This window comes from Schistocerca gregaria, chromosome 5, assembly GCF_023897955.1.
Source record: "Schistocerca gregaria isolate iqSchGreg1 chromosome 5, iqSchGreg1.2, whole genome shotgun sequence".
Lineage (NCBI taxonomy): Eukaryota > Metazoa > Arthropoda > Insecta > Orthoptera > Acrididae > Schistocerca > Schistocerca gregaria.
Window position 1 is genome coordinate 179775000 of NC_064924.1, and position 12513 is coordinate 179787512.

General features: G+C 47.2%; 1 pseudogene; it reads right to left on the reverse strand.

Annotated features, from left to right (window-relative positions):
- Positions 1–6454: 6454 nt before the first annotated feature.
- On the reverse strand, positions 6455–6572 carry LOC126274437 (5S ribosomal RNA; annotated as a pseudogene).
- Between the last annotated feature and the right edge of the window lie 5941 nt (positions 6573–12513).

Here is a 12513-nt window from a genome sequence, read left to right on the forward strand (position 1 = left end):
AGAAACAGGGAACGGTCACGACACGCTCACTTAACTGATGGGACAACTGACTGGTCTTAACAACCGACTGACTAGTCGATTACTTTTTGTCCAGTCGGTTTTTCCACTGGAATGAAATCAGTCTCTGCGGCCACGTCAGCTATATGAATGCTTCACTCATTCGCCGGGTTTGAGAGGATTCACTCAATGTGAGACAATCGATGCACACAAATCTCTGACGGTTACGTTAGTTCCTTAAATATTTACATCTGTTATCCAGGTTTGAGTGATTTTCGTTACATACTTTTTCATATTGTCGGTTATAAATGAGTGATGACTATGGATCCCAACTTTTAAAAAGACAAATAGCATATCTTATTTCAAGGAAAAGTTAATAAAGCATATACTTCTGAAAACGAAATGTTTCCAACACTTCGTAGTTATTTACTTAAATACGAATTTTTCGTACTTCTGAAATAGAATAAGGATTTTTAGTGGATTTTAAAAGGTTGATAACTGGTACTACATTATAAATTTATGTTTAAATAAATAGCACTTACTTCGCTAATTAAATTTATTGAAGCTTTGTATGTCTCTTCCCACTTGCTTGTAAACGTTAGCGACAATTCTCTTTCGGTGAATGTCGAGGAGACATCAACAGAAACAATATAAGACACAATTTTTTAACAGTCGTGACTTAATCACTTGCTTTTTAATACTGCTACTTGTGGGAAGTATTTTTTTCATGAGAACTATTTGCCATCATCAGCTAATTTTCTTTGAATTTCTTCAATTAATATAGTTTCAGAATATGAATCATATTTGTCGATACTATATACCGCACTACATTTGTCTTGAAGATCACTTTCTATGCACTCAAATGATTTGTTCCATTCCCACATCACTGAAAGTTCCGGAATTTTTATCGGGACGAAGTTCACTATTAAGTGAATGATATCCATAAACATGGACGAAAGACTGAACCAATAGCCACTTATCGGCATTCAATAAAAATCAAATATCGGAACGATAATAGCAGTGGCGAGAGGTGATAACAGTGTGCAATCAAAAATAACGAATTAACAGTGCCTAAACAATAGAATGTTTTAATCCAGTTGCTCTCACAGATTGGTTTCACTTAAAATAATGAATAAATACTGCAACCATACGAAAAACTACCCAGCCTCAGTTGATTCGATTGCTCCCAAAGGCTGGTTTCAATCAAAAGAACGAGTGAAATAATTCAGAGATACATAAAACGAGTCGATTATTTTCCATTTACCTACGGAACCGACTGTTTGCATTCAGCTGTTCTATTCACTAGTTTACGTCACGGGTGTGTGTAAACCAGCTCGTATGCAGGTAGGTGGGACGAATGGTAGCAATAAAAGGATTCCACGCCTTTTGATACTGAACGTGAGACTTCATGTACAATTATGAACCTGGTTTTTGCCCTGAAGTATACCCCCAGACACTGAACATCACCCATTAACAACGCAATCTGCCTATGAATATGAAATTCTGGAGATGTCTTTACGCAAAGCGGAACAAAAAGGAGACGTTACTCGTAAATAATAAAGGTGAAATTTGAACTAGAACGGTGACTGCAAATACCATACCATACTTCATAAAAGTGTGATACATTTTGGCCTACACTGCCTAGTAACTTGAACATCTAGGAGCTTGTGTGGTGGAAAAACTAAGTTTCGATGATGCAGTCTCTGCCGCCATGTGTCTCGAGGTACCTCATCTACGTCTCCTTACATGGTGTACTGTAAAATTATTACGGAAGTTAACTGAAAGTCTTGCTGATTTATATATCTTAGCCCCTGAGCAGATTGTAATACAAGAGAATGGAGCACGTTTTATAAAGCAAATGTTAAGTGTTCACATACGGCTGGACGGAGCACGTGGTGGAATTCGTGAACAAAGAAGGAGGTGCAAGATAACAAATTCGCGGAGACCAAACGTATGACAAATACAGTGTACTGTTGCAGGAAGTAATATGCGAAAGGTTACTAGTAATGGATAAAACACGTATTGGGTCAAACCATTTAACACCCCACTGAATATTGTAAGTAGGCTGTTTAGGTTTTCTATGTAAGTAGGCTGTTTAGGTTTTTATGTTGATAACGCCACATAGCGCTCTGTATGAAAATCACTGACTGTGCTGTGTGCAATCTGTGGCTGGTTGTGCCACAAACTCCTCTTCTCCCCAATTCTATTCAATACCTCCTCATCAGTTATGTGATTTACCCATATAATCTTCTGTAGCACCACATTTCGAAAGCTTTTATTCTCTTCTTGTCCAAACTATTTATCGTTCATGTTTCATTTCCATACATGGCTACATTCCTTACAAATACTTTCAGGAACGACTTCCTGACACTTAAATCTATACTCGATGTTAACAAATTTCTCTTCTTCAGAAACGCTTTCCTTGCCATTGTCAGTTTACATTTTATATCCTCTCTACTTCAGCCATTATCAGTTATTTTGCTCCCCAAATAGCAAAACTCCTTTACTACTTTAAGTGTCTCACTTCCTAATCTAATTCCCTCAGCATCACCCGACTTAATTCGACTACATTCCATTATCCTCGTTTTACTTTTGTTGATGTTCATCTTATATCCTCCTTTCAAGACACTATCCATTCTGTTAAACTGCTCTTCCAAGTCCTTTGCTGTCTCTGACAGAATTACGATGTCATCGGCGAACCTCAACATTTTTATTTCTTCTCCATGGATTTTAATACCTACTCCGAATTTTTCTTTTGTTTCCTTTACTGCTTGCTCAATATACAGATTGAATAACATCGGGGAGAGACTACAACCCTGTCTCACTCCCTTCCCAACCACTGCTTCCCTTTCATGTCCCTCGACTCTTACAACTGCCATTGGTTTCTGTACAACTTGTAAATAGCCTTTCGCACCCTGTATTTTACCCCTGCTACCTTCAGAATTTGAAAGAGAGTATTCCAATCAACATTGTCAAAAGCTTTCTTTAAGTCTACAAATGCTAGAAACGTAGGTTTGCCCTTCCTTAATCTAGCTTCTAAGGTAACTCGTAGGGACAGCATTGCCTCACGTGTTCCAACACTTCTACGGAATCCAAACTGATCCTCCCCGAGGTCGGCTTCTACTAGTTTTTCCATTCGTCTGTAAAGAATTCGCGTTAGAATTTTGCAGCCGTGTCTTATTAAAGTGATAGTTCGGTAATTTTCACATCTGTCTACACCTGCTGGGATTGGAATTATTATATTCTTCTTGAAGTCTGAGGATGTTTCGCCTGTCTCATACATTTTGCTCACCAGATGGTAGAGTTTTGTCAGGATTGGCTCTCCCAAGGCTGTCAGTAGTTCTAACGGAAAGTTGTCTACTCCCGTGGCTTTGTTTCGACTTAGGTCTTTCAGTGCTCTGTCAAACTCTTCACGCAGTATCATATCTCCCATAATGTGTGTCTGTGGCCTAGAGGCACTATATATTCGGTTTTTGTTAGGTTCACTTGTAGTCCTAAAGTCGAGAGTAACTTTCGTATGATAGGAACGTATTTGATCGAACTTGGACGATACGCAGGAAATACTGCTACAGTCTACATTTTATATCCTCTGGAAGAAATATGTAATCAGACGAACAGAAATGACATTTTTATTCAAAGACAATAATTGCACTGAACTCACCGCACCTTATGATGGTCCCCTGAACGTTACAAAATGGGGAACATAGTTCTTAACAGGCTGTGTCGTCACTACGGATGCCTGTGCCTTGTCTCCTACATGTTCCCATGCTGGCCATACGGTTGGTAAGAAGTTCTTGTTGTAGAACATTCCATTCCTCCAGGAGTGCAGTTCACAACTGCTGGACAGTGGTAGGCTGTATGGTCGGTGGTGCATGTCTAAATGCTCCGTTATGTCTACCCATAGATTCCCGCAATTGCTCGATGAGATTGAAGTGGGGGGAACGGGCAAGCCAGAGCACTTGCCGAATATCCTCCCGTTCCAACAGGTCCTCGAAGAGTGCTATTTGATGCAGTCGCGCGTTGTCACCCATAAAAATGAAGTTAGGGCCGAATACACCCTTAAAAAGACGCACATGAGAACAACTCATGTCATAGCAACATCGATAGTTGGGTGTACCATGTTCAAAGATTTGGATTTCAATAGTCCCATTCAAAATTATGCCACCCCTCACCATAACACATGAACCACCAAAAAACTATCATGTTCGACAATGTTTATACATTCCCTTATATGTCAAGAGTTGAGAACACCTAAGGCACCCACGAACATTGTCGAACTTGATCAGTGTACATCACATCACTAACTCGAAGCCATAGTCATAGTATGACTTGAATGGCTGCAAACCTTAGTGAAAATACACTCCTGGAAATTGAAATAAGAACACCGTGTATTCATTGTCCCAGGAAGGGGAAACTTTATTGGCACATTCCTGGGGTCAGATACATCACATGATCACACTGACAGAACCACAGGCACATAGACACAGGCAACAGAGCATGCACAATGTCGGCACTAGAACAAAGTATATCCACCTTTCGCAGCAATGCAGGCTGCTATTCTCCCATGGAGACGATCGTAGAGATGCTGGATGTAGTCATGTGGAACGGCTTGCCATGCCATTTCCACCTGGCACCTCAGTTGGACCAGCGTTCGTGCTGGACGTGCAGACCGCGTGAGACGACGCTTTATCCAGTCCCAAACATGCTCAATGTGGGACAGATCCGGAGATCTTGCTGGCCAGGGTAGTTGACTTACACCTTCTAGAGCACGTTGGGTGGCACGGGATACATGCGGACGTGCATTGTCCTGTTGGAACAGCAAGTTCCCTTGCCGGTCTAGGAATGGTAGAACGATGGGTTCGATGACGGTTTGGATGTACCGTGCACTATTCAGTGTCCCCTCGACGATCACCAGAGGTGTACGGCCAGTGTAGGAGATCACTCCCCACACCATGATGCCGGGTGTTAGCCCTGTGTGCCTCGGTCGTATGCAGTCCTGATTGTGACGCTCACCTGCACGGCGCCAAACACGCATACGACCATCATTGGCACCAAGGCAGAAGCGACTCTCATCGCTGAAGACGACACGTCTCCATTCGTCCCTCCATTCACGTCTGTCGCGACACCACTGGAGGCGGGCTGCACGATGTTGGGGCGTGAGCGGAAGACGGCCTAATGGTGTGCGGGACCGTAGCCCAGCTTCATGGAGACGGTTGCGAATGGTCCTCGCCGATACCCCAGGAGCAACAGTGTCCCTAATTTTCTGGGAAGTGGCGGTGCGGTCCCTTACGGCACTGCGTAGGATCCTACGGTCTTGGCGTCGCTGCGGTCCGGTCCCAGGTCGACGGGCACGTGCACCTTCCGCCGACCACTGGCGACAACATCGATATAATGTGGAGACCTCACGCCCTACGTGTTTAGCAATTCGGCGGTATGCCCACCCGGCCTCCCGCATGCTCACTGTACGCCCTCGCTCGAAGTCCGTCAACTGCACATACGGTTCACGTCCACGCTGTCGCGGCATGCTACCAGTGTTAAAGACTGCGATGGAGCTCCGTATGCCACGGCAAACTGGCTGACACTGACGGCGGTGGTGCACAAATTGGTGCGCAGCTAGCGCCATTCGACGGCCAACACCTCGGTTCCTGGTGTGTCCGCTGTGCCGTGCGTGTGATCATTGCTTGTACAGCCCTCTCGCAGTGTCCGGAGCAAGTATGGTGGGTCTGACACACCGGTGTCAATGTGTTCTTTTTTCCATTTCCAGGAGTGTAGTTCCACGTGATTTAACGGGAATTTATATTTCTTTGCAGTTGATCTCTCATGTTAGCAGAGCCACTCCATGTACGTATTTAACAAGATGAGTGACGCACTGCATCGTTGCCTCAGTCCATTTGCGATATCAGTACTAGTGGAATCTGATAATTTAGATCCTCTTTAAAAAACTGCACTGTACTGTCCCTGTACGAAGCTGACTTGTATAACTTTCCTTACTGTTACAAATGTCTCCGTTGGCTACAGAGAAGCATGTTATTAAAAAAAAAAGCGTCTTCAGGCCACGAGTGGTCTACCGTGATCATCCGACGACCGTGTCATCCTCAGTGGAGGATGCGGTTAGTAGGGGCGTCGGGTCAGAACACCGCTGTCCCGGTCGTTATCTACATTACATCTACATCCACACTCCGCAAGCCACCTGACGGTGTGTGGCGGAGTGTACCCTGAGTACCTCTATCGGTTCTCCCTTCTATTCCAGTCTCGTATTGTTCGTGGAAAGAAGAATTGTCGTTATACTTCTGTGTGGGCTCTAATCTCTCTGATTTTATCCTCATGGTCTCTTCACGAGATATACGTAGGAGGGAGCAATATACTGTTTATATGATGGTATTCTTGACCGGAGCCGCTACTGTTCGGTCGAGAAGCTCCTCAATTGGCACCACTAGGCTGAGTGCACCCCGAAAAATGGCAACAGCGCATGGCGGCCTGGATGGTCACCCATCCAAGTGCCGACCACGCCCGACAGCGCTTAACTTCGGTGATCTGACGTAAACCGGTGTATCCACTGCGGCAAGGCCGTTGCCAGAAGCATGTTATCAGCACAGGATAAATTCTTTCTAAATCCACTCTGCTCCTCTTCCACCGCACCTTATTTTCTCATAGATAATTTTTGTAAATAATCAGCTCTTCACTATAGAATCGGAATTAGAAGTCGGTTTTGTCTAGTTACACATACCTCCATCTCTTTGCTTTCATTTTCACTCTCTATGAACCCATAAAACCGCTATGCCATTTACAAACTTACATATACGGATTTGTACGATTAAGGAAAAACTTCCCTGCGGTGTTGCGCCGAGCAGAGAGAAAAGGTGGCTTGAGTAGGACACCTAAACTGCCCCATATGAGCACAGGAAATGAAGCTCCCGCATTAGCAGTCTGTTAGCGAATAGGACTAGCCGGTCGTTTAGTCCGAAAACGGTTACGCCGGCAAATGGCGTCTTTTCCGAAATCACGCGCTTTGTAATCCTGATAATTCGAGACCGGCCGCCTCGTTAAACGGGAAAGGAGAGAGCGGCAGCAGTACGGCGGGCAGAAAATGCGAGCGTCGGTGAGCACGGACAAGGGAATCTGCCCGCTTAACTGCCATTACCTCCGCAGGCGCCGTGAAGTGCTTTGCTCCGCCTACTGCAGCGCTGCTCACCGGCCGGTCTGCCAACTGCTGCTTCTGATACTTCCACATCCGGCGCCAGCAGCGCCACTCTTGCAGTTACAAAACTGACGATTTTGCCTACCAGTTCCGTTTCGGAAGAAAACAAAAGCGGGCTTCGCGTGCAATGCGCGGAATGGCGGGAACCCTAAACTGTCCGGTGTGTCGAAAAGACGCACGTACATACTGCGGCGGCGCCTCCGCCGCCACCGTCGTAATTAGCATCCGGCCGTTTGGCGCGCTCGTCGGCGGTTCCTGCGGCAGTGCGTTGGCGTATCAATGGCGGTTTCCTCCAGATACGCAAGAGCGCTCATACCGTCCCCTTTAATGCCAGTCCACTCTTCCGGAACGTTTTCGCAGCGTCCGGAGAGTCGGGGGAAAAAGCTAAAAAAATTCTGTGAGAAAAAAGTGGTGTGTCGGGGATGGAGGGACAGTGAGAGCAGGGAGGGGTCTGGCCGGCGTGCGATGAGCGCGGCGCTCTCTGGCCGCGTGGGGTGTAAAGGAATCGAGTGTTTGACGCGAATTTCCCCCGGGTCCAGCCCTAATGAAGCACGCAGCCAGCCAGCATTAACAAATTATGCACTTGCAGCGGCGCGGCCTAACGCCTCCCGGTAGCGTCGCTACAGCAGATTTTCGACTGCGTAACGACTCGCGCTGACTGTCTGCCGTTGCGACAACATCATCACTGATTTCTGGCCGTTAACGCCTCCGAACAGTTCTCAATTGATCCCCTCAGGACACTTACAAGCGTTGCAGAACCCACTGTGCTCGGCGTTGCGACGCAATTCTGTTACTTAATGCGTTCTGTCCCCTAAAGCACAACATTGGAGCAATATGGGGACAGTGACACGGCTTCCACAGGCATATTTAACTGTATAAGATTAGCATTAAGGGCGTTTTCCATTACTATACCACTTTTTTTTCAATGTCATAACATCAGGATTGGCTTGCAACCTGTCATTCTCGGTTGTTGTGTGTATGTATGTATGTTAACCGAGGAATTAGAAACGACAGAGAGGCTCCGTCCCCGCCACAGCCGCATTGGTCCGCAACCCCACGACGACTACCGCAGTCCACTTCACCCCTCCGCCGCCCCACACCGAACCCAGGGTTATTGTGCGGTTCGGCTCCCTGTGGACCCCCCCCCCCCCCCATAGGCAACGTCTCACACCAGACGAGTGTAAACCCTACGTTTGTGTAGTAGAGTAATGATGGTGTACGCGTACATGGAGAACTTGTTTGCGCAGCAATCGCCGACGTAGAGTAACTGAGGCGGAATAAGGGGAACCAGCCCGCATTCGCCGAGGCAGATGGAAAACCGCCTAAAAACCATCCACAGACTGGCCGGTTCGCCGGAGCTCGGCACAAACCCGCCGGGTGGAATCGTGCCAGGGACCAGGCGCCCCTTCCCGTCCGGAAAGCCGTGCGCTAGATCGCACGGCCAACTCGGTTGTTCAGTAGCGTAGAGTTGTTGATTCTCCGGGAATGGTGGAATGATGGTGCCCTCAAAGACAAACAAAACGAAGCACCATGAAGGAATTATCCAAATGGGACGGAATTCGGTAGATGTGATGTACATGTACAGACAAACAAATGATTACAATTCCAGGAGAACAGCATGAGTTATTCAACAGTGCGAGCTTCACAAGGCCGGCCGCTACGGTCGCACGTTCGAATCCTGCCTCGGGCGTGGATGTGTGTGACGTCCTTAGGTTAGTTAGGTTTAAATAGTTCTAAATTCTAGGGGACTGATGACCTCAGCAGTCCCATAGTGCTCACAGGCATTTGAGCTTCACAGATCGAACAAGTCAATAACACGATGGTCGACCTCTGGCCCTTATGCAAGCAGTTATTCGGCTTGGCATTGATTCAAAGAGTTGGTCGACCTTCCGAGCGAGATCGAGCCAATTTCTGTCTAATTGGCAAGTTACATCGTCAAAATTTCGAGCTGGTTGGAATGCCTTGTCAATAATGCCCCTAACATTCTCAAATGGGGGGGAGATCGGGCGACCTTGCTGAACAAGGTAAGGTTTGACAAACAGGAAGTATAAACTCTCACAGTGATCAGACGGGCATTATCGTGCTCAAATGTTATGCCAGGATGCCTTGCCATGGAAAGTACGAGGATGAGTCAAATGAAAACCTTAAATATTTTTTAAATATTATTTATTGTGGAGAAGTGGTACAAAGCTGTATCACTTTTCAACATAATCTCCCCTACGCTCAATGCAAGTCCTCCAGCGCTTACAAAGTGCATAAATCCCTTTAGAAAAAAATTCTTTTGGTAGTGCGCGCAACTATTCATGCACCGCGTGGCGTACCTCTTCATCAGTACGGAACTTCTTTCCTCCCATTGCGTCTTTGAGTGGTCCAAACATACGGAAATCGCTTGGGGCAAGGTCTGGTGAGGAGGGTGGATGAGGAAGTGGTTGGTGGAAGTGAACCCAGGTTTCGTCCCCAGTAACGATTTTTGCAAGGAAGCCATCACCTTCTCGTTCAAAGTGTCAAAGAAGTTCTTCACAAGCATCAACACGTCGTTCTCTCATTTCAGGAGTCAGCTGCCGCGGCACCCATATTGCAGACACTTTGTGAAACTGGTGCACATCATGCACAATGTGGTTTGCTGATCCATGACTAACCTGTAAACAGGCTGCAATGTCATTCAATGTCACTCAGCGGTTTTCCTTCCCTATGGCTTCAACTGCTGAAATGTTCTGCGGAGTTCAAATGGCTCTAAGCACTATGGGACTTAACATCTGTGGTCATCAGTCCCCTAGAACTTAGAACTACTTAAACCTAACTAACTTAAGGACAGCACACACATCCATGCCCGAGGCAGGATTCGAACCTGCGGCCGTAGCGGTCACGCGGTTCCAGACTGAAGCGTCTAGAACCGCACGGCCACACAGGCCGGCTTCTGTGGAGTCACAACTCGTTGTGCCTGACCTGGACGAGGAGCGTCTTCCACTGAAATCACACCATTTGCGAACTTTCTACTCCATTCGTAGACTTGCTGCTGTGACAAACATGCATCACCGTACTGAGCCTTTATTCGCCGATGAATTTCAGTAGGTTTCAAACCTTCACTGCGCAAAAACCGGATACACAACGCTGTTCTTCCCTGGTGCAAGTCGCAAGTGGGGCGGCCATCTTTACACTGATAAAGCGACGGTATGTGTGCATCTGCACTATGCTGCCACTTACAGGCCGTTCTGCACACTGCTTGTAGCACGCTTAACAGCATACAGGATAACGGCGCGAAATTTCGATTTGTTATTACAAATTTAAGGTTTTCGTTTGACTCACCCTCGTACGAGGGCTATTCGGAAAGTCAGGTCCGACGGTCGCGAAATGGAAGCCACAGTTAAAATTCGGTGAAGCTTCGCACATATATGTTGGACAGTGTCTCTGCTGTGCCGGTCGGTCGCGTCACGTTGCTCTTTTCAGTTCTGAGCACACAGTGAGCACGTAAATATCCCAGGAACAGTAGCGTCTCCCGCCAAGTATGCGATGCCGCTGCGACGTTGCGCCTGATTCCACACAGCCCGTAGCTGCCAAGCATTTCCTCCTTCATATCAATTCTCCACCGCACTATGGAGGTGCAATGAGGACGCTACTGCAGCTTTTTGGATGCGAAGTATTCGACCACCCGCAATACAGCCCCTGCGTAGCTCCATCTGATTTTCATCTCTGCTCACCTGAAACGCTGGCCACGAAAACAATATTATGGCACAGACAACGCACCATAGACCAGCGTAGAGAATTAGCGGAAAGCACATGCGGATGTCTTCTGTGACGAGGGTATTGGAAAGTTAGTACAACACAACGACAGATATCTCAGTCGGAACGGCGACTTTGTAGAGAAGTAGCTGGTAGGTGTAGCTAATTGTTGCAAATAACTTTTTTTTTTTCATTTTCACTATGGCTTCCGTTTCGCGACCGATCGAAGTTTACTTTCCGAATAGCCCTCGTAACAAAACGGGGCGTATGATATCATCGACGTACCGGTGTGCTGTAAAGGTGCAGCGGTGGCAACCAATGGGGCCCCACTATGAAATGAGATGGCGCCCCAGACATCGCTCCTGGTTGTCACGCCGCAAGGTGGGCAACGATCAGGTTTGCATCCTACCGCTGTCCAGGGCGTCTCCAGACACGTCTTCAGCGTGGAATCTCGTTAACCAGAGCAGAATTGTCTTCAGAGATGAGTCCTGTTTCGAAGTAAGCTCGCCAGCCAGAGTGGCCGTGCGGTTCTAGGCGCTACAGTCTGGAACCGAGCGACCGCTACGGTCGCAGGTTCGAATCCTGCCTCGGGCATGGATGTGTGTGACGTCCTTAGGTTAGTTAGGTTTAATTAGTTCTAAGGTCTAGGCGACTGATGACCTCAGAAGTTAGGTCGCAATGTGCTCAGGGCCGTTTGAACCATTTTGAAGTGAGCTCCGATGCCCTGCGAAGATGCGTCTGGGGTCACCCAAGACAGTGGGGGGATACCAACTTGGCTGTCGTCCGCCCTACAGACCACCAACCAGGAGCCATGATCTGGGGTGTAGTTTCTTTTCATAGCAGGACCTCTTTGGTTATCATTCAAGGCACCCTTACACCACAGCGGTACGTCGATGATTTTCTGTGCCCTCTTTTATATTCCTTACTGGCAAGCTAGCAAGTGCAGACTCAGGTTCAAATGGCTCTGAGCACTATGGGACTTAACATATGTAGTCATCAGTCCCCTAGAACTTAGAACTACTTAAACCTAACTAACCCGCAGTGGTTAAACACTGGACTCGCATTCGGGAGGACGACGGTTCAATCCCGCGTCCGGCCATTCTGATTTAGGTTTTCCGTGATTTCCCTAAATCGCTCCAGGAAAATGCCGGGATGGTTCCTTTCAAAGGGCACGGCCGACTTCCTTCCCTGTCCTTCCCTAATCCGATGAGACTGATGACCTCGCTGTCTGGTCTCATTCCCCAAAACAACCCAACACAACCTAACTAACCTAAGGACATCACACACATCCATGCTCGAAGCAGGATTCGAACCTGCGACCGTAGCGGTCACGCCCTTCCAGACTGAGGTGCCTTAAACGGCACGGCCACACCGGCCGGCTACATTTTAGCAAACTGGACTCTCATTCGAAAGAACGACGGTTCAAACCCGTGTCCGGCCATTCAGATTTAGGTTTTCCGTGATTCCCATAAATCGCTCAAGGCAAATGCAAGGATGGTTCCTTTCAAACGGCACGGCCGATTTACTTCGCCGTCCTTGACACAATCCGAGCTTGTGCTCCGTCTATAATGACATCGATGTCGACGGGACGTTAAAGC